We start from the raw sequence: 21356 nt of genomic DNA, 5'->3' as shown, positions 1-21356 counted from the left end.
TCCCAGGACTTTGTAGCTGATTACAGGGAAGTATGCAAATTAAACCTTGCTAGAATTTTATCTTTTAACAACAAAACATTTTTCCTATTGTCTGGCTGTTATCTTATTTAAATATTTCTTTTTCATACTAAAACAAATTGTGCTATACATATATATTCAGATAAAGATTTGACATTTCTATTTTTGAGCACCTGAAAAAAGGAAAGAAAAGGAAACTAACACTTAAAGAGGGCTTATTAAGTGCTCTGCACAGTCCTAGGTACTATTTATTCCTTATAAAAACCCTATGAAATAATTATTATTCTTTTCAGATTTATAATTGGAAGACAGAAGCTTGGAGAGTTTTAAGGTCCTTAAGCTACATTATATAGAGTAGAAGTATATAAGGGAATGATCCTGGCTGGGTGAGCAAAGCCACATGGGTAACTGGGCTGGGTGAGCAAGAGGTATGGCAGGCATGGTGGACTTCCAGGACAAGGAGCAAGTAGAGGCCTTCTAGAGAACATGGAGGTGAAGTACAACTCTCAGTGCTATCACAAGAAGGACCTGGATGCTTGCTATCGGCTTGTGAACTGTTTGGAAGGGATCCAGAAGGATTTTAATGAGGCTGCCAAAGTATTGAAATTCAACTGTGAAAAGAACCAGCACAGTAAGAGCTGCTACAAACAGGGAGTCTCTTATGTGAGGTGGGAACCATGGACTGACCCAGTACCTGAAAGCCGCCTCCAGCTGCTTTTTTTTTTTTTTTTTTTGAGGTACCAGGGGCTGAGGATTGAACCCGGGACCTTGTATATGGGAAGCTGGCACTCAACCATTAAGCCACATCAGCTCCTCTGAATTGATTTTTGTTTTTTTGTTTTGCTTGTTATTTTTTTGTTTTTTTCAGGAGGCACCAGGAACCAAACCCAGAACCTCCCTTGTGGGAGGTGGGCATTCAAAAGTCTGTGGAGGCATGTCACAATGTTGGTCTCCTGGCACAATGATAGATCAATGAAGATGGCTAGCCCAACCTGGGGCTGCTTCAGCCTCAGTGCCATGTTCCTCCAGGATGTTCCCGGTTCCCCCAAGGACATGAGACAGGTGTTGAAGTACTCAATGAAAGTCTTTGATCTGGGCTATGTCTGGGCCTGTGCTAATGCCAGCCGCATGTACAGGCTGGGGGATGGTGTCGGTAAGGACGAGGCCAAAGCTGAGGAGCTGAAAAATCAGTCCCGGCAGCTGCACTAAGAATAGCAGAAAAGGGTCCAGCCCTTCATGTTTGGCTAATGTTGGCCCACTCTCTGAGACAACAAACAGCTTGAGGCTGGCACCTATTAGTTATATTTCTGAGACCTGTGATGCAGCTCTTAGAGGTCAACCTGCTGAAGCAGGAAGACTTATGACTTGAAACCAGTAGCTCCCAGTTACATAGACTCGTTGCTCCAGAGGGTCACTGATTGGGAAGAAGCTTGCAATGCTATCAGTCATTATTCCTTTATCTGGGTATATTCTATGAAGATACCCAAATTTAGGAGGTCTCAGCTTTCAGACTTTTGCAGCTTTGTGAAAAATAGGTACAAATAGAGATCCTAGAGAATTGGGTGGAGGGACGAGGGACATAAATAACAGAAAGTCAGAGAGATTAGCAACCACAGGGCCTGAAGGAATCAGATTAATTTTTTTTAAAGTGGAGAGGGCTTGAAAATCATAAAGTATCTTGATTTACATAATAGAGAGCTTGAGGGACCAAGAACAGTTTAATAGTCACGACTGGCACCCTCTGACTTATGTAATCATTGATGGGGGCTTCCTTTTTTTGCCTTTAGAAGATCTTTAAGTAAATTCTTAGGGGTCAAAAGGAACATAGAACATTCAGGTTAAAGGTCATTATGTTTCAAGGTTGCTAAAGAGGATGAAAGATAAGCTTGCCATCTTCTAGAGGAGATATTCATACCCCTAATCTACTCACCTGACACTGCCCACCATGCTGAGTGAGGAGATATTCCCAAGGCAAACATCAGCTAGGAATTTGTAAGCAAGGACTTTAACACATTTGTCGTTCAGAACTGAACCTTTGTAACCTTGTTAATCGTCCTGTAAATAAACTATTTTGAGTAGCTAGTTAAAAAAATAAAAAAGAAAGTTTATAAGCGCATTAATCATGTAAAAAGAAGCGAAGAGAAATCTGTCTGTTAGACCATGATTCAAAACATGTGCACATGTGCAACTGTGAAAGGAGTAGGAGGAAGACATGTCCAAACGGGAGAAAGAAGGAAGGTCATTAGTTCCCTGTCATGGTGGTGTTTATTATTGTCCTCAAAAGGTGTCATGGTTAAAGTGAATGTGTAGAAACTTAATTAGTGTAGCAACTTACTGAAAAAAATTATAGGAAATCATTCCAACTCTATTTGGACTCCTTAAAAAAGCTAATGTAGAAACCACTAAGATAAAAATTATTAGGAAGCAAACAAACAAAAAAGCAGGAATAAAGGAAGGTGTTTGGAAGGAAGTATAAAAGCAACTTTGCATAATTATGCACGTTATGTGGTTTTATAACTATAAAAGAATATGCTTAAAACCACAGTCACAGGGATTAGCAGCCCAAAGTACAATTTGTGCCTTTGCTTGTCTAAACAAATGTGTCATGTGGTTACCCATATATTCTTTTTTTTTATATATATTTTTATTATTTTTAAAAGATACGTAGACTGCATAAAATGTTACATAAAAAAATATAAGGGATTCCCATGTGCCCTACGTCCCACACCTCCCACTTCTCCCCATATTAACAACTTCTTTAATTAGTGTGGTGCGTTCATTGGAATTGATGAACACATTTTGGAGCATTGCCACTAAGCATGGATTATAGTTTACATTCTGTCATTGCAGTGTCATTCAGGTCAATTCCAAGTCCTGAAAATGCCCCCATATTATACCTCTTTATCCCTATCTCTAACTTCAGCACCTTCAGTGGCCCGTCTCCACATCAAAGATATAATTTCTTCGATTGCTAGCATCACAATAATTCTACAGTACAATACCAGTAAGTTCACCATGTATTCTCACTGCAGGACTGTATTCTATTTCCCACCTGACCCCCAGTATGCATGTGAGATGGGGAGAAAGAATACATTTTCATTTGAGTGAACATGAATGGGGTAGGCATATACATTTGATAGTGTTAGAGAAGCTGTGGGTGATAATGTTAAAATCACCACCAATGTTTCTGTGTTAAGCTGAATTTGAACTGTTCAGGGGTGGTAGTTGCTGCAGGCTGTATCAGATTAGTGTTTGTTAGAGAAAGAGGGACAGAGAATACAATCTAGTCAAATAGTGCATTTCACGTGGATACCCAGGACAGAAGAAAAAAGCAAGGCAGCGCAGCCTGGGAATAGATGTGGAGCCTAATCGTCTGGGTTTAAGAATCACTGGCTTACTGACCTGTCAAATTAAAAAAAAAAAAAAAATGCCTTTGGCATATTACATTTCTCAGTTTTACAATAGATTGTCTAATACTGTTCAGTTAAATGGTGTCGCGACATCTCTCTGAAGTTGTGTGTGTGAGAATGTGTGTTGGTCATGTTTATTAGCTATATTTCACTTCCTGAAGAGAGACATGAGAAACATATATTGGAATGAAAAAAATGGAAGCATGAAAAGGAAAAAATAAGGCTTTTGACAGGCAGGCTGCAACCAGACATTTTCATAAACAATATGTGACACTTCTTTCCTCTTCCACTCTGAATCTGAAGAACATAATCATATCTATTATCTATTGGGCGCATCTTCTTTGAACTTTAGTCCTATCCTGGATATGAAATGGAAAAGACAGACATAAAGAAAAATCACTTAGAATTTAAAATGCCAGAGAAACTGATTTATTAAATGAGGCTTATTAACAATCTTCTACTCTGTGTCAGCCCTGTGCTTTGTGCTAGTGCTTTTTATAATTTTTAATTTTATTAATTTTAAAGATACATGGATCACACAAAATGTTACATTAAAAAATATAAGAGGTTCCCATATACCCTGCTGCCCACATTGCCCACTCTTCCCACATCAACAATTTCTTTCATTAGTGTGGTACATTCATTGCATTTGATGAGTACATTTTGGAGCACTACTACACAGCATGGATTATAGTTTATGTTGTAGTTTACACTCTCTCCCAGTCCATTCAGTGGGTTATGGCAGGATATATTGTGTCCTGCATCTGTCCCTGCAATATCGTCCAGGACGACTCCAAGTCCCGAAAATGTCCCAATATCACACTCTTTTTCCCTCTCCCTGCCTTCAGCAACTCCTGTGACAACTATCTCCACATTAATGATATAATTTCTTCCATTGTGAAAGTCACAATATTTCTATAGTAGAATACCAGTAAGTCCACTCTAATCTATATTTTATTCCTCCATCCTGAACACCCTGGGATGGCGATGTCCACTCCACCTCTAAATCGAGAGGGGGCTAGATCCCGCATGACTAATGGATGGAATTCTTCTGTTTGCAGTTGTAGACTCTCTCGATTCCCTGGTGTGGTGGTTGACCATCTTCACCTTGCCTCCCTGTAGTGCTTGTTTTTTTAGGAGCTGATAATCCTGGGCAGAAGGAAGGAAGCAGCAGCATGATATATCAGAAATAGACCTGGAATCAGAGAACTTGGATTCTTGTCATACCTTCTTCATAGTTGAATTATATGGCCTCAAAAGAACCTAAATTTCCTAATTTATTAACGTGACAGTCTTCTGAGTCCTTTTTTTTTTTTTTTAATCACTCACCTTGTTCCATGAAGTGTTTGAGAACACTTACATGGTCATCTAAAATAAATGCTAATAGAAGTAATCAAGACTATGTTGAAAACTCAGGCCATACATATGTAGGCCAAAGCAAAGAGTTTATACAATGCAAGATTATTGTAAAATTCAATAAAGATAATCCATATAAAGTATTTTACAATTAAAAGGTATTACCTGGATATTTTTTCAGTGATTCAGGAACAAAAATTTGTTTAGTTTGGCTTTTTGTTTTTTAAATTATTGACCTATAGTCCCTTGTTAAAATAAGGTTTTAAATTGAATGGATGTCCAAACCCTCGTTAGTAGACTTGTAGGGAAATAGATGACCTATGTTCAAATAGCTACTAAAATGAAACAGAATAACAAATTGCCCTTATCTCCTAAACAGTAGTTTTTTTGTTTGTTCATTTGCTTTTCCAAAAGATTAGAAGGAAATTTATGATTTGTGTTTCAACTCCCTGGAGAAGGAGGTGGATTTTTATCTACACATCTGCTCCCTGAATGGCCTTGTAGACTTTTGTTTTTTGTTGTGGGTAAGATGGGGAGAACTGGAAGATTTTAACTAAGAATAACTCTGCCATATTGTAAAAAGGCTATAAGTCATCAAGTGCCAGTCCGTCAAGCAGCTTCTGGATCTATAGTTTCTGAATCACTGGGGTAAAAAAAAAAAAAAATTTTTACAAACTACAGTTCATTCCTTGAAATGTGAGGGATTAGTGGAAGTTACTAGATAGTCCATGACAATGAGGATAGTCAGGACATCTTGTGTTGGAATTGAGAGAATCTTGGGAATATTCTAAATTATTAAGAACACAAATATCCCCAGCTGGATATGTGGGGCTGGGAAGGCATTGACAAGGTACAGAAAAACCATATTTCATTCTAAATTCCATCCTTTCATAAGATTAAAATCATCTAACTGTTGAAGAGTTAGGTAGCAAACTTCTTAATTAATTTTTAAATGCCATTGATATTTTTAAAAAACCAATTAATAAAGTTAATTCTAAACTCCCTCTCAATACAGTAATTCCTCCTTTAAAATTCTTAGTAGGCAGTTTTCTAACATAGGGTTAGAAATGTTTCCTGTGTTGAGCGCCTATTACCTCAAAAGGCAGCCCATTCTCTTTTCAATATAACTAATTATTAGCATGTCCTTACTTTTATAGGACCCAATTCTGTCCTGTATTATATATGATGGATCTCATTCTACCCTGGAAACTATGGAGTCTAGTCTCGACCACATGTTACATATTTGAAGTTATTAACAGGGTTCTATTGTAAACTATTTTCTAGGCTAAATATTCCTACATTCCTTAATGATTCTTCATTTTCTCCAGATACCTGCACTACACTCTCCTGTAGACATGTTGTACTTCGTCAATGTCATTCCTAAAATGTGTTGCCAAGGACTGAACATAATACTCTAAATCTAGGCTGATGAGCATATAGATCATTAGGTTGTTACTATCCTTTTTTTGGAATCCTACAGTTGTACTAAAGTATAGCTAAAGATTACAGTAACTCCTTTAACAGTCATAAAACACTTAGTCATATTTAGCTTTAATAAGAGATGTATGTCAGGCCTCTGCCATCTTGAATTTGTGTTCCAGATGTTTTAAACTTAATAGCAACACTTTATTACTAGCCCTGTTTCATTTTATCTTGCATCTTAGAGCCAGGAAAATAAGTGAAGTTTTTTTTCTTGGTTTGGTTTTCCTTAAAGAAAAAATCATTTTTATTCTAAATTAAGGTTCAAATCATCAGTAATCATCCAAACATAATACAAGCAATTCCAATGTATTTCCTTTCATTTTTCCCATATGCCTAGTTATTACGCTGTATATACAGCTTTTAGATAAATGTTGATATACCATCACAAATATTCATTTATTGCCTTCATAATATCCCGTAAAGTATAAATATTTACTTTGCTGTTTATTTCTCTTGGTCACTTAGATTGCTTTCACTATTATGAATAATACTGCAGTAGACATCTTCATGTATGGAACTTTTTTCTGTTGATGGTTTTTCCTTTTTGGATAAATTCTCAGAAGAGAAATTTCACAGCCAAAGACAGTGAATTTTAAAAATTTAATTTCTACTATTTACTTAGTAATTAGTAGATAAACGAAGAGACAAAAGACAATGAATTGGCAATGTTCTTGGCCCTGATAACACCCTTTAACTTCTCTTTGAACTATAGATAGATAGATAGATAGATAGATAGATAGATAGATAGATAGATAGATCTATACATGAATATACATATATATATACACACACACATATATATATATATATCACACATGCAATTGTTTAATAAGCAGCTTTCCTGAAGGTATTAGTTAGGATTCTGTTCTTTTGAATGGCAGAGGCCCAAACTAGGAGTGCCTTAAATAGGTGAGAGGTTTCTTTCTCCCTCATGTGTCCATGAGGGGGAAAGTCCACTGGAGGCTGTCTAGGGATGATTTCATGGCTCCACTCCATATAGTCCCTTGGGACACAGGCTCCTCCTACCTTGTCACTCCAGCATTTTTGGGTAGGGTTCTTAGCCTCATAGTATGAGGTAGCAGCTAAAGATCTGTCACAACAGTTTCCCAGGTAGCAGCATAGAAGGAACAGAGCAAAAGCACCCACTGTCCTTTAAGGAATATTCCCTTAAATTGCTACAAAATTTCTGACTTAACTTTCTCACACAGACTTACCTAACTGCGAGTGAGTCTAAGAAATTTTATTCCCTTTTCTCCAGAGCTATCAGCCCAGTTTTAAAAAAATAGTTATATTATTATGGATGGAGGAAAAATTAGATATTACTGGATTACAAGTAGTTTCTTCCCAGGCTGTAAATGCCATGGGGAACAGCTGGTTTTGTTTACCCAGCAATTAAGGACCTGGGTCAAAAAGAAAATGTGGAAGATTGTTAAGTTAAATTTTTTAAAGTTTTAAGCATATTTTCTTACCAGTCACTACTTTCATTATGTCTTTTTTTCTTTTAAGATTTACTTATTTATTTTATTTCTCTCCCCTTGCCCCCCTCCCCCAGTTGTCTGTTCTCTGTGTCTATTTGCTGTGTGTTCTTCTTTGTTCGCTTCTGTTGTTGTCAGTGGCACAGGAATCTGTGTTTCTTTTTGTTGCGTCATCTTGTTGTGTCAGCTCTCCTGTGTGTGCGGCGCCATTCCTGAGCAGGCTGCACTTTCTTTCGCGCTGGGTGGCTCTCCTTACAGGACATACTCCTTGCATGTGGGGCTCCCCCACGCGGGGACACCCCTGCGTGGCAGGGCACTCCTTGCACACATCAGCACTGCGCATGGGCCAGCTCCACATGGGTCAAGGAGGCCCGGGGTTTGAACCACGGACCTCCCATGTGGTAGTCGGATGCCCTGACCACTGGGCCAAGTCCACTTCCCTCATTATGTCTTTTGAGGCACTTATTTCTAAATGTATTCCCTACCTTAAACTGATTGAATTTACAGAGATTTGTGTAACTAACAACCAGACAACTGTTTTTGACCAGATTTGCTGCTGCCCCCACCTATAAAACCTTGGTTTTTGCATCCTCTGCATAGAATGAGAAGTTTGTAAGAAAACATTGTGAATTTAGAGCTCTGGTGTATGTAGCACAAAAGTGGAAAAGTAATAATTCTTCAAACCGTGAAAGCACTACTGACTTGATTCAGAGTCATGGTTTTAGCATATTCCGTACAAGTAAAGACAAGACAGGGAGAAATTGAGCCCTTTGACACAAAGATTCTTGTAATCTGAATGGATATTTTAAATCATTCATTCATTAGTCATAGACATGAATCATTATTAGATGTCTGTTCACATTCTTTAGCTATTTGCTTTTTTTTTTTCCTTCTTAACAAATATGTAGAAAAGAGTGGGGGCAGTTTTCTCTTTGTCCTTTCCAAATGCCAGTCTGTCAGAATTTGAAAACTGACTAATGAGACCATAATTTGATCAACAGTTCCAACATATGTACGGGGAATGTGACAATTATTTTTCAAAGTTTGGAAACTTAACTTTCAAAGAATGATAAAGGATTCAGAAGCCCAAAGTATATAAATGAATTGGAAATCAAATACTATTTTGTTGGGACACTTACTAAGAAAATATGTTCTTTTGCCTGGATTTGAATTTGTTTAGTTCCTATCAAATATATATGTATATCATGCTAGAGCTGCATATTGTTCAATTTCCTTCCAATCCTTATTTTAGAGTAAAATACACAATTCTAATTAGATTTTAGGAATAAGGACATTTTCAATCTTCTACTTTACTTGATGCTAGCAAACCCATTTTAAAAAGAATGAAGAATAAATCTAAATATCTCTGTTTTTTCAGCCAAACTATACAAATTTCCCCTACCATGCTTTTCAGTTTTTTAATTTTTATTTTAGTTTTTAACTTACAATCATAATCCCTTTATACAGTAGTATGGAATACTTGATTGATTTGTTATCTGTTTCAGAAAAAAATGTGCTTGGTTTGATCTATTGTGAAGCAATTACCCGTAAAGAGTCTTGAAATCCAGTTAAGATACCGGCCAGTGGTATTGGAGACCATGTTTCATGACCCTTCAAAGTCTGTCCTCCTCAATACTAAGTAGAGTATAGAATAAAGAATAGGAAAAAAGAGGGGAGATATGCCTTTCCCTTAGGCTATGGGCTCTCTTCCTGAAGAATTTTAAATACCAGGAATCATGCATTTCCATTCTTGTAGTACTCACTCCAGTGATGTAATCTGCATTCATTTAGCACAGGTTTCCCCTCACGTTTGGATTTGAGTCTAGCTGTGATTGTGTTTTTCCGTGTGCATCCAGCATCATAATATATCACTTAATGAAATAGCTTTTAAGCCTACTTAAAAAATGTAATCCTTTTTTCTGAAAAACAAACCTACCCATATTTCTTCCATACACTCTTATCCCTTTCAGGATTCTCAAGGTGAGAGACAAGTGGGGCAACAGTCTCTTGCAGTGGCCTTAAGTCCCTAGTCTTGTGCCTAGCCTAGGAATAACAGTGCAATAACTGCAACTTCATTCTTTTAAAGACTGTTTTAAAGATTTCAGAAAAGACTAAAGTCAATGAAGAATACAGAAATGAGACTCAAGTGAAACAGAAAAAAAAAGGAAAGTCTTACTTTGGTTGCAGTTCTTTTTCAGTCCTATACATTAAGTGTTCCTTTGAATTTTAAACTTGTTTGAATTATTCTTTTATTGCTGTTTTCAGCCATAAAATTGATCTAGGAGAAGTAAGTAAGGCCATTAAAATCTTTTTCAAATTGAAACTGCATCTAGATTGAGGCCATTGAAGTTTTGTGCTTCTAGGGAGGCCAGGAAACTTCCTGCCCCAAATCACCGTTCACCTGAATTGCCATTTATTTTCCAAACTCTAACACTACAGAGATTCACTCATCCGTACATTTCAACTCAAGTTAATTAACAATATATTTTGGGGCGGCCGACTTGGCCCAGTGGTTAGGGCGTCCGTCTACCACATGGGAGGTCCGCGGTTCAAACCCCGGGCCTCCTTGACCCGTGTGCAGCTGGCCCATGTGCAGTGCTGATGTGCGCAAGGAGTGCCCTGCCATTGCAGGGGTGTCCCCCATGGGCACCCCCATGCGCAAGGAGTGCGCCCCGTAAGGAGAGCCGCCCAGCCTGCCCAGGAATGGTGCCACACACATGGAGAGCTGACACAAGATGATGCAACAAAAAGAAACACAGATTCCCATGCCGCTGACAACAACTGAAGCGGACAAAGAAGAAGGCACAGCAAATAGACACAGAACAGACAATAGGGGTGGGGGGGGGGGAAGAGGAGAGAAATAAATAAAAATTAAATTAAAAAAAAAGCCAAAACAATATATTTTGAACCCCAATCCTTAGCATAGTTTTGGGTATTGTAAAGGATTCAAAATTTAATAAACATATAGCCATACATACTTCAGTCTAAGCAAGATGACCAGACGTGTGTAAGAGTGTATGTTGTCTGTTTTCTTAGTTCAAACAGAAAATAAATAAAACCAAACATATAAGGAATCAAACCTAATATAAAAGTAATTGGCTAAAAATAAATAATCTGTATGCTGACTACACTAGAGGAAAGTGACACAAATGTTAAATGTAAGCAAAGTTAGAAATACTAACAAGAATAAAGCTGTTGAGATTTTCATTAAACAAAGCTGAATTCAGGTAAGCTATTGTACCAGATAAATGAGGAATTTATAACAATTAACACAGGAGGATTTATTTATATATAATTTATAACGTTAACACAGGACGATATAACTTTGTATACCCAAGTACTGTTGCAACAAAATCCATAAAGCATAGATTACATAAGTAAAAAGAGAAACTGACAGAAACATAAGTGCTATCTCATTAATCTTTGTATGTTATATTACTTTATCAAACTCAGATTTTAGTTGATTTCTTAGGTGATATAGGCTTATTTGCCATCTATGTATCTTTTTTGGTGAAGTATTATTCAAAACAGTAGATCTCAACCAGAGCAATTTTTCTCCCATGGGACATTTGGCAATGACTAGAGACATTTTTTATTGTCACAACTAGGATTTGCTACTGGTATTAGTGAGTAGAAACTGGAGAGGCTGGGCTAAACAAAAACATCATACAATGCACAAAGTAATCCCTTGCAGTAAAAATTACCCAGCCTAGACTTTCTACAGTACCAAGTATGAAAATCGATGCTTCAATCTTTTGCTCATTTTTAAATTAGATTTTTGCAACACAAACAATGAACCCTCAGTTAAACCATGGATATAGTCAATAGTACAGTTATAAAAATGTGCTTCATCAGTTGTAACAAATGTCCCACACGAATGCAAGTTGTTAATGATAGGGTGGCATATGGGAATTTTCTATTTTGTGTATGATCATTCTGTAACCCACAACTTCTCTAACTAAAAAAAAAACCCTCCAAACTCAAAAGAAATAAAAAATCATCTATACAACATAGTGTTCTTTGGAGTTCCCCAGTTTACAGGAGTTTGAATGCCTGTTCTACATTCCCAGGAAGCAGACCTTCTCCTCTCGCAGTAGTCTCACTGCAGGCCTTAGGGCACATAAGCCTTTTCCCCTGGCCACCTGTCACAATTGTTCATACACTGTGTACCTTGTGTGAAGGAAGCATTCTGTGTAGGAGGGAAGTACTCTGGAGAGGAGTTTTCCAGCCAGAACCAGCCTAGGGACCCACAAAAAGGCAGCACAGCCTCAGGCTTCAAGCTGCCTTGGGGAGGGATGAATGAGGGAACAAGAAAGGTGCCAGGAGCTTCTTCCATGGCTCCCCAAAGCTGCCCACCAAGTGCAGCTCTTTAACTATCCTCCATAGTTCCAAGGAAGGTACTTTGTTTTGGGCAGGCTGGAAAAATGGCCCCCCTTAAAGCTGGACCCTAGTGTTCTCAAGGAGCTAATCAAAAGCAGTAAGCTGGGATCAGAAGTATGTACACACACAGACATGCCAAATCATGGGGAACTGGATATTTATGTCCCTTTCTGGCACTAGCAAGCTATTCCAGGGGTAACCACCATGTAGGGAGTGCAGTTTACTGGTATTTACTATAATTAACCAGCCTTTTCCTTCAGTTCTTCCCTGGATGCTGCAGTGTTATATATTGGAGTTTCAAAATAGGTTGACAGTTCCTGCCTGTTTAGTAGTTGCTCTTGTAGGGGACTAATTTCTGTAATTTCCTACTCCACTGTTAATCCACAGTTCCTTCCTTAATGTTTTAAATTTGGACAAAGTCTAATTTACTGATTTTTTAAAAATCTTTTGTGTGTCTTAAATCATTCTTGAATCCAAGATGACTAAAACCTTCTTTTATATTATCTTCTAGAAGTTTTTTAGCTTTTTGCTCTTGCATTTAGGTCTATGATCCATCTGTAGTTAATATTTGTAAATGAACTGAGTTCAGGTTTGATGTTCTTTATTTTCCATATGACTATTCTGTGGTTCCAGCACTATTTGTTGAAAAGATTTTCCTTTGCCCATTGAATTGCCTTGACATCTTTGAAATCCATTGGCCATATTGACTGATGGGGGTCTGTTCTGTTTCACTGATCTATATTGACTATCCATATTCCAGTACCACAGCGTCTTGGTAGCATACTGCAGCTTTATTAATGAATGGAGCCTTTATATCAAGTAGAATAAATCCTCTAACTTTAATCTTTCAATATTTTTTGATCCTGTTGTCTTTTGTATTTCCATATAAATTTTTAGCATCAGCTTGTCAATTTCTACCAAAAAAATCCTGCTGGTATTTTGTCTGGGATGGCAATGAATCTACACATCACTTTGGGAGAACTGACATCTTAATATTGAATCTTCTGACCCAAGAACACTATAACTCTCCATTTATAAGAGTTCTTTAATTTCTCTCAGTAGTGTTTTATAATTTTTAGTTTACAGATCCACAGATCTTTTGTCAAATATATCACTAATTATTTCATATTTCTTGAAGGTATTTTTAATAACTTTTTATTTATTGGTATTAGTGCTATATTAAATATTTAGGAAGTTTTTGGTCTTTCTGCTCTGTTCTTTGAAGGTTTAGAGCTAAGAATGAACAAATGTTTACTTTGTAGTCGTAACACTTTCCTCCTTACTTAGAAAAATGTTAGCCATCCATTTAAGATGTGGCTCCATCTTTCTACATGCAACTTTCCTATGTAATGCTAATACAATGATCTCTAACTTTTGTAAGCTTTTATAGCAATTATTCTTTATGTAATTTGTTTGATAAACATATTAACATATATTAAAATTGCATTTTTATTGAATATAATTAAATTTCCTATTTATTTAATCTTGTCTTACCTTCTACACTTCCAACATTTGAGGTTTTTTCTTTTTAGCACCTAGCATAATGCCTCTTACATTGGGCAAGGAACTCAGTCACTAACGCTTAGGTGAGGTGTTCAAAGACAGGTATGCATACAAACCTAAAAATAATTATTTCCTGGAACATTATCTTTTAGAGGCCAAAGTTAGCCATCTATATCATTTTTTTTTCTTTAGTGCTTTCTATATTCTACCAAATTGTGGCTTATTTTACAGATCTATAAAGTTAAAAGTCTGTTTTTTCAAATATTGATCCCTGAAAATCAACTATTTATACTTTTTGTTGTGAGGAATGATCATTTATTCTTCCTTTGTCAGGCCTATGCCATTTTCCTGTTCAAATTCTCATTGCAGCACTCTCCAACTCCTACCACCAATGTCCACCTCATTCCATGGTGAAGCAACACTATTCAGCCAAACACAAAAATAACTTCTGTGTAGAACCTTTAAAAAACATCTTTTGAAAATCAACACACACACACAGACTTTTACTGATTCCCTTTTTATATATCCTTTTTCAACTTCCAAGAATTTTAGTTAGGTATTTCTGCTTTGATTCTGATTTATGAACTCTTCTTTGGCTGGCCAGGTGCCGGCCATATTCCACAATTCATAATCTGTCATCAGGAGTAATGGCCCATTTCCAAAGGTGAAGCATGACAGTTCTTTCTGCATGCGTCAGATAAACAGAATGCGTGGCTGCTCAGTGATCTATCTGAAATGGGCTGAAGAGCACATTAACCTTTCAGCAACACCCCAGTTTTCACTCTGGTTCTTTTATTTTACACTCTTCATTTTTCTTCATAAAAGGCAGGCCTAACGAATAATGCAACATCTAGTCACTAAAGAGTGGGTTGTAGTACCTGTAAATTTCACAACATCCCAACCTTCAAACCTTTGTTACATGAAAATGCCTTCAGAAAACCATTGGGATTAGGAAAATAATTTGTTTTGATTTCTGGTTACTCTCCATGGCATCAAATTTTTCTACCACAGTTGATGGGGAGAAATTCCATGGCTTTCATTAACACCTTTTTTTCCTTTTCTTCATTTCTAGCACAAGAAATTCTAATTCTAGGAATTAGAAATCTGAAGGCTTCAGGAAGAAAGCTCTAATTTTGTTTGGTTTTCATGATTTATTTGTGTATACATCTGGTTTATTTTTGCAGATATAAATGGATTATATGGGTGATCTTGAATAGCTGCAAAAATAATGGGCCAACAAAATTCATCAGGAAATAAATTCTACTAAGATACTTTATTTTCCGCTCAGTATACAGACTGTGAAAATTTTTAAAGTCCTTTAACCTCCCCAAATATTTCCTCCCTCTTTGGAGTGAAAGTTAGGTTCCAAATTTTAGCAAGGAAATAAGTGAAATAAAAATAAAGGAATTCATTCAAGAATGTGGTAACGAAGAAACAAGTTAGATGATCTGATAGATTGAAGGGATATCAGTCAGGGGAGGAAAGACTATCAATTTTCAAGTAATTAAGAAAGCATAAATGGACAGCAGAGAAAATATTAATCAAATTACTATATTTCCAATGAAAAAAACTCTCCTTTGTATTTCTGACATTTTATGTACAAATACTTAAAATCATCCTGAGATATACACAGTAAAGAAACTTTAGGTCTTGTTCATTACTTGCACATCCTTTCCCTTTCAATATTTAGACAGTCTACCTTAGTATTTTGATCTTTATATTCCTGGGAGAAAGAGAAGAAGTCATGTGGCTTTGTACTCAGCTTGCTCTATATCCTTCTTTATTCTACTGTGTATATTTTGCTTCTCTTTGGTTAAAAGGTAGAGAATAGCTCTTATGTTTTTAAGATAACTTGAGTATAAATGAAACAAACATGAATCCTCATGTGCTCAAAAGAAACAAAAAGTTTATTAATAACTTATTGTTGATTTTTTTGTTTTGTTAATAGAGAAGCAGAGGGCTTTAATCTCTGCATTACTTTTAATGAAAACAAAATCTATGAAACAAATATTTTGAATTAAGTTCACTTTAATTACTCTACTTCAGCTTTACTTAAATCACAATATTGAAATAAAACACAAATTATGCAATTTATTTTTGTGTATCTTTATTATAAATAATGTGCCAGTTCGGTGGTTTTTGTTATAATCACTATGTTGTACACCCTCACCACTATCTACTATTTCCATCACCTGAAAAGGAAACTCTGTCCCTTGAGCAGTCAAGTCTCAATTCCCTGTTCCCCTCATCCCCCCGGGAAGCACTCATCTATCTTCTTTTCCTATGGATTTTCCTACTCATATAAATGGAATCATACAATATGTGGTTGTGTGACGTTTTGTACTGGCTTCTTCCACTTAACGTATATTTTCAATGTTTAACTGTTGTGGCATATAACAGTACTTCTTTCCTTGTATTGCTAAATAATAATCCTTTGCTTGGATATACCCCATTTTGTTCATCCCCTCATCATTTGGTGGAAACTGCTATGAACATTTGTATACAACTTTTTGAGTGAACATATCCTTTCAATCCTCTTGGGTTCGAAGAGTGGAATTGCTGGGTCCTTTGGTTATTCTATATTTAACTTACTATTCTATATTTAACTGTCAGACTTTTTTCTTTGAAGAAATGTCTGTTCAAGTCCATTGCTCATTTTAAAATTGGGTTGTTTGTCTTTTTGTTTATGTAATTATTTATATATTCTGGATAGTAAACCCTTATCAGATGTGTGGTTTGCAACTGTTTTTTCCCATTTTGTAGGTTGTCTTTTCGGTTTCTTGTTAGTGTCTTTTGATATGCAAAAGTTTATATTGGTGAAGTTCAATTTATGTATATTTTCTTTGGTTACTTGTTTATTTTTATAAGGCTAGTTTTATTAAAATAAGATACTGCTTAATATTTTAAATTCTTGTTTTCTCTATCATTAATTTAGATGACTTTACTAGTAACCTATCTCACTAAGAAGAGGACCTATTAGTTTCCTATGGTTGCTGTAACTACCACAGACTTAGTGGCTTAAAACCACACATTTATCATTGTATAGTTTCTAGTTCACAAATACAAAATGGATCTCACTAGGCTGAAATCAATATTTCAATAGGGGTGTGTTTCCATTTGCTTGCCCTTTGCAGCTTCCAGAAGCTGCTCACATTCCTTGCCTTGTTGCCCTCTTCCTCCATCTTCAAAGCCAGCAAGGCAGGCCAGAGTAAGGTCACCTTACTCTGACCTCTTCTTCTGCTTCCCTCTTCCACTTTTAAGGACCCTTGTAATTACTTTGGCCCTACCTCAATAATCCAGGATAATCTCCCTGTTTTAAAATTAACTGGTTACTTACCTTAATTCCATCTGCAACTTTAATTCTCCATTTGCAATGTAACAACATATTCCCAGGTTCTGGGACATCTTGTGGGTGGGTGTGCTCATCTCTATTCTGCCTATCAAAGACACCCTACTGCTGACCTCTTCCACTAAATCTAGGGACATCTGTTGACAGCTAATGAAACTGTACTCAGAAGGAAAGAGAGTATAGGTAACGTTGGTCCTCTCTCTACAACCCTATTTCAATAGTAACAGATCATGAGAGCAGAAAGCTTGGTTAATATGCAAATTATTGATTCCTAATGAGACTGTTTTGTAAGAGTTAATCTAGAAGTTTCTTTTCTGACAGTGTTGTAGGAAAACAACTCAGAAATTTGGCATTCTGAATAGCATTCTTAAAACTGGCTTTCTAAAACTGGGGTATTTGAACAGGGACTTCCAAAGCATGGTTCAGTAAAGAAGAGCCTAGGCTTTGTAATTAAATGGGTCTGAGGCCAGTTTTCAACTCTATTTTATTAGAAAACTTCACTGAAAATAACTATACCCAAAATTTAGAGTTTTATGGGTATAAATAATACCGCACATTTATGTGGTTGCATACCTTAATTATCTCAAAAATGCATTGATTCTTTTAGAAAATGAGAAATATTAGAGTTTAAAAACCTCGAAAGCATTTTAAAGACACTTAACCATACTATTTAGCAAATAATAATGCCTTTGGAACACATATTAAATGTATACATTTTAAAATCAATATTTTTGTAAAATCAGTTTGTTTGGAAGATACCACAAAGAGGCTGACAGTTCTGTCAGAAGGTCTTTCCTTAGATTAAAAGGAAAGTTAGACAGTAGACAGGCTGACTTGTTTACTGTTAAGCTTACTGTTCTGGCTTTCCTGCCCACATTTCTTACCACATAGTAATCTATTGCCACATCTAGACAGAAAAAAGCCTCTAATCTAAAAATTAATAGAGTAGCATGTGAATGATTCCAGTGATATACATAAAATCTGAATTTTTCTATCTCTGCATGCATGAAGGTGTCTTATCCTGGAATATCTGGATTGTAAAACCAAGATTATTATTAAAGAGAGCAGTAGGCAATTTAGGAAGTGCCCTGTCTCCCTATGACATAAGCTTTGCAACTAAGCACAGCAATTTATTTTGATAAATTACAGCTGTCAGAGTGCCTAAAGCACTTCATGGGATATGTTTCCAACTTTGCATTTCTCATCCATGCATTCTGACGTATAAATTTCTATCAAAAAGTGAAAAATTTTTAAAAAAGCACAGCAAGTTTCTGAAGGTTTTCCCTAAATTGTCAAAACCCAGTTTAGGTAAGATTAAACAAAGTTAAGAACAATAACAGGAGATTATTATTGGTGTTTCCTTTTTTCCACCAAAAGTATGTAAGGATCTTAAGGTAGAAAGAAATGTTAGAGAAAGAGACCATAATTTGATAGACTTCAGGTTTCCAAAAAAAGAAAACAAAATACCACAAAAGTAGAAAAATTGATTCCAAAGCATAGAAAAATATACTTTAAAAAGAAGAGGAGACTGTACATACACACTAATGAGAAGTATGGAAGGCGGTGGGAAGCCAATGTGCTTTTTTTTTTTATTTCTCTCCCTTCACACACACCCCTCCCCCCCCCCGTTGTCTGCTCTCTGTGTCCACTCACTGTGTGTTCATCTGTGTCCACTTGCATTCTTGTCAGTGGCACTAGGAATCTGTGTCTCTTTTTGTTGTGTCACCTTGCTGCGTCAGCTCTGTGTGTATGTGACATCACTCCTGGGCAGGCTGCGCTTTTTTCACGTGGGGTGGCTCTCCTTGTGGGCGCACTCCTTGTGCGTGGGGCTCCCCTATGTGGGGGACACTCCTGCATTGCACAGCACTCCTTGTGCACCTCAGCACCGCATGTGGGCCAGCTCCACACGGGTCAGGAGGCCCCGGGGTTTTGGACCCTGGACCTCCTGTATGGTAGGTGGATGCTCTGTCATTTGAGCCAAATCCGTTTCCCCCAGTATGCTTAAACCAAGTTGCTAAAAGGTTGATGCAGTACAGCAGATTGCATTCCACATGTGACAATGTCATGCCTAGGATAGTAGGAGAAAGGTGATAGATAAAACTGAAATTCAAAGAAGAGCCTCCAAACTTGAGTTCTAATCCCTCTTTTGCCCAGTATCCATTTAGCTGTTGCCACAGAGATGATGTGGTTCATACCTCCTCAAAGCCCAGTAGTTTCAAAAACAGCCATTTACTGCATTTACCATTGCTCCTGCATTTACTATTGCTCCTGAGATTTGGCTAGTCTGAATTTGGACTTGTCTACAAAGTCGATGTGGCTGAGGCCTCGGCCTCTTAAAATAGATATGTAGGACGTCTGGATGGTTGTACTTCACGTCGTCTCTTTGGACAAGCGTATTCTTCTCAAGGGAGAGGCAGAAATGGCAAGGAGAAAGGCTTGTAAGGCTTGCCTCTGACCTGGCACTCTGCCCACATGCCACTGAGCAAAAAGGGCCAAAGACATACACTCCATTCATGATGAAAATTGCTACAAAATCATATCTAATTTTGCACCCAATAAAGCTTCTACTGTATATAGTAACATAATATAGGCAAATTTTTAATGTTTTACATGACATTTTTGAAAAAAAACCACCACAGTAAAAAAAATATGACACAGAGACGAGACACATGCTGTTGGAAAATGGCACTGATAGACTTCCTTGACAGAGGGTTGCCACAAACCTTCAATTTGTAAAAAAAAACAAAAAACAAAAAAAACACAATACCTGTGAGGCATAACAAAGTGAAGTATGCCTATATAAACAGCCTTATTAAGATACTTTGCATACGATAACATTTACTCCTTTAAAATATACAATCCTTTTGTGTATTAGACAAGCTTTGGCTTGTCACTTTAACATTTTAGGATCATTCTGAATCTTGATTCTTTATTTCTCCCAGTACTTTGTGATCACAAATTTGAACAGAGCAGTGCCAAGAACAGTAAGAAGCTTGTAGCCCTCCAATGAGGACCTTATAAAGAGCCACTAATCAGTATTTGGGAAAGGTGATTCCACATCTCTAAATTCATCAGTATATAATCATTTAGCCCACACATTTCATCATTTTATTTTTGATAATGCTATAATAAAACTATAGTCTCTGAAAAGTAAACTATTACTGAAGAGTAATTGCTGGAAATGCTTTCAATGATCTGACTCCAGCAAACAGAATTCTAATATGTTCCCATATCTTGGGTTCAATTTCCTATGTATAATACCCCAGACCACTTTCCTTGACAGAGAGTATAAAAGTTAAATAAGAGTCAGGTAGTTGATACATTCCCAGGCAGGAATGGACAGTTTTTTATCTTTGCTGTAACCATGGCTTTGAAGTTCCTTTTTGATATTGAATGTACTTTTGGATTTACATGTCTCTGATCCACTAGGTTTTTAGCTTTTCTATCCTAACTTTTAAATATAGAAATGGAAATCCTTCCATTTCTATTTGCCAGTGATGAGCCTGTCCTCAGAAATATGATTGTAAAATAGTAAATTTTTTTCTATTATGATAAATGAAGAATTCTCTTGCAGGAGGGTGTTTTTTTTACATGCTCTCTATCCATTACTGCATAGGTCCTAATCCATAAATGGAAGCTAGCATCCATGAGAACATCAGAATATTTTCACTGCCTTGATGTGGTAGAAAGACATCACATCATGTTTTCATAATTTAAGTGTTTTTTTTGTGTGTTTTTTTCCAGTTCCGCCAAGTTTTATTTAAGCGCTTTCTACCTAGTTTACAGATTTCTTGTCCAAATATTTTGCTAGTATTCCATTTTTAGCCAGAAACCCATTATTTTCTTTGTTTAAACCAATACCTAATGAACTGTTTGCTTCCCTTAGTCTTTTTTTCTATTTTATCCTGGATTCAAGTATAATCCCCCCACACACAGAGAATCTATAAATAGCATGAATCCTGTCTTATCCCCTTGCTTTTGCACTAAGACATCCCCCAGTTGATAAGTAATTCTCCTTGGGATTTCTAGGCAAAACTGGCAGTTGTCTTCTGGGAAATTTTCCTAAGCATGTAGCAATATTTAGACAGAACGGCAAATATATACTAATGTTTTTATTTTAGTAAAGACTTTTGAGGAGCTTAGACAATTACATGAGTACTATTTTAGTGCAGTATAAATACAGTATCTTACTCTAATTTTCTCCCTTGGCTCAGTTCCTAAAACTTGGAGTTCTTTCTTTATAATTTGTGTTAACAACCTATTGTTCCTCCAGCTGGGAGGAAAGGCAAGATAGTAGATCAGTAAATTTATCTTATTTCCCATTTTGCTCTGTAATTACACTTTATTTTCTTAGAGTAGCGGATTTTCAAAGTTAAATCTCAT

At 36.5% G+C, this 21356-nt stretch overlaps 1 protein-coding gene and 1 pseudogene across 3 annotated transcripts in view; both read left to right on the top strand.

Moving 5' to 3' along the window:
* TPK1 (thiamin pyrophosphokinase 1) overlaps nucleotides 1–21356 on the top strand; it is a 293158-nt gene that overhangs the window by 250151 nt on the left and 21651 nt on the right. The gene's annotated exons all lie outside the window — the stretch shown is intronic.
* On the top strand, nucleotides 449–1266 carry LOC111764959 (cytochrome c oxidase assembly factor 7-like; annotated as a pseudogene).

The sequence above is a fragment of the Dasypus novemcinctus genome, chromosome 5 (assembly GCF_030445035.2).
Source record: "Dasypus novemcinctus isolate mDasNov1 chromosome 5, mDasNov1.1.hap2, whole genome shotgun sequence".
NCBI lineage: Eukaryota > Metazoa > Chordata > Mammalia > Cingulata > Dasypodidae > Dasypus > Dasypus novemcinctus.
The sequence above is the reverse complement of the archived record's forward strand: the minus strand, read 5'-3'. Positions and strand labels throughout refer to the sequence as shown.